We start from the raw sequence: 2,336 nt of genomic DNA, 5'->3' as shown, positions 1-2,336 counted from the left end.
CACCTGCGCGGCGATCCTCCTCCCTCGGCGCACCTGGGCTGGCCCCAGGATTGGGTGGGAGGGGAAGGGTGGGGCTTGAGTTGGTCCGCCCAGGGTAGGAGCTAGCCTGCGGGGAGGCGCAAACCTGCTGAGCGCTGGGGCCCCCTGCCTCCCTGCTCCGGGGCTTGGTGACGTCCTTGTACCTTCACCCTTGGGCTGGGCCTCGGGGTGGGAGAAGAGGGTACAGAATGCTCTTCCTAGAAGTCTGTGGTTCCTGAAAGTGTGGCGATGAAGCTCGCCTCATTTCTGCCCTCCTTTGAGGTTGAGGGATTTATTCCTTCCTAAATTGAACGTTCACTGAACGCCTATTAGGCGCATTACCGGGAACCCAGCGATGACCAAGCCAGACTAGTCCCTTCCTCACCAGACAGGAACAACCGAGAGTAGTGATGACAGAAGCATAGGACAGAGTGATTAGAATGATTGGGGATGTGACAGGGAAGCACAGACTGAAGGATCAGGGACTGAGGTGGTGGAAGTGCGGAGGTGGCTTTGATAATGTTAAACAGCTTAACAATAACCCACAACCCTCGGACCAACTTGGCTTTGATAATGAACCCTGAAGGATCAGAAGGGCTGATGGACAAACATTCCAAGCATCCGGAACAGAAAATGCAAAAGGCCTGAGGCAAGAAAGGCAGCAGTGCCTTACAGGATCCAGGGCCACTCCCACTATTCAGCCTCCCTCCTGGCATAATAATATGTGAGGAGCCTTAATTGGGTTATCAGAACGGTGTTTACCTGCAGCAATTGTTTTGTGTACATTTAAAAAAATTATTTTTAAGTAATCTCTACATCCAACGTGGGGCAGGAACTCAACAACCTCAAGATCAAGAGTCGTGTGCTATACCAACTGAGCCAACCAGATGCCCTCACCATTTTTTTATTTAAAAAAATATTTTTTGCCCAGCATCTTCTTTAATCTTGCAGTGAGAGCCAAGGACTCAAGGTCAAGAGTCTCAATGTGAGGACAAAGCTCTCTCAGGCACGTGAACCCCCCACCCACCCCATTCCTCTAAGCCAGGGCTTGAGCTGGAAGCTCAAGCAGCCCCTACTGATAACCAGCAAGAAAATGAAGACCTCATCTTTGCAAGGTCAAGCAGTTGGAAGCAGATCCTTCCCCAGTTGAGCCTCTGATGAGATGGCAGCTCTGGCTGACACCTGGATTAGCTCAGTGAGACCCTGGAGCAGAGGACCCAGCTAAACCATCTCTAGAAACCATGAGATAGTAAGTTTTAAGCCACAAAGTTTGTGGTAATTTATTCTGTAGCAATAGAAAACTATTACAAATACAATGTTTACTAAAGGATACAGTAATAAAAATGACTAACTGGAAGCCTATTATTAAAACTCAACAGGCTAAGGGGAGCGCCTGGCTGACTCAGTCCGTTAAGTGGCTGCCTTTGGCTCGGGGTGTGATCTCAGTTCTGGAATCGAGCCCCCTGCTCAGCAGCGAGTCTGCTCCCTCTGCCCCTCCCCCATTCATTCTCTCTCTCTCTCTCTCTCTCTCTCTCTCTCTCTCTCTCTCAAATAAAACCTTATTTAAAAAACAACACAAAAAACCAGGGGAGTCTGGGTGGCTCAGTTGGTTGGGCGTTTACTCTTGATTTCGGCTCAGGTCATGATCAAGATTGAGCCCATGTTGGGCTCCAAGCTCAGCGGGGAGCTTGCTTCTCAACCTCTCCCTCTGCCCCCCACCCCCCGCTTCTGCTCTCTCTCACTCTGTCTTTCAAATAAATAAATTGTTAAAAAATAAACTCAAAAGCAAAAATAAAAAAATAAAAAAAAATAAACTCAAAAGCAATTGCATCAATTGCCTATAAGCAGACCAACAAAAAGATTTTGGACTATTTTGGAGGATTATTTTATCACTGATACTGCCTAGAATTTGTCAGTGCATGGTATAATAAACACTGGGCCAACTTTTGGCCAGTTTTATTTATTTATATTTTAAAATCTCTACAGACAGTGCACCCCCTTTTTGCCTGTACTCCTTTTGCCTTTCGGCACATCACTAGTTGGAAAACAGACATTTATTTACTCATAAATAAAATGAGTAAATTATATACAATGTTGAAAGGCAATATTATGGATAAAACATAGAGCCAGGTACGGGGCATGGGACTGACAATATGAGGGAGGTAGGGTGTTCAGACAAGACCCCACTGCGCAGGTGACATTTGAGGGAGATGAAGGAATGAGCCCTGCTGATACCACTCTCAAGGAAGAGCTTCCCTGACAGAAAGAACTATTAGGGCAAAGGTTTTGAGAAGGTAGAGGCTACTTTGAGACAACAG

The sequence above is a fragment of the Eumetopias jubatus genome, unplaced genomic scaffold, assembly GCF_037043125.1.
Source record: "Eumetopias jubatus isolate StellerSeaLion01/CBP00866 unplaced genomic scaffold, mEumJub1_p1.0 scaffold_10, whole genome shotgun sequence".
In the NCBI taxonomy this organism is placed as follows: Eukaryota; Metazoa; Chordata; class Mammalia; order Carnivora; family Otariidae; genus Eumetopias; species Eumetopias jubatus.
This window is presented reverse-complemented; position numbering follows the sequence as displayed.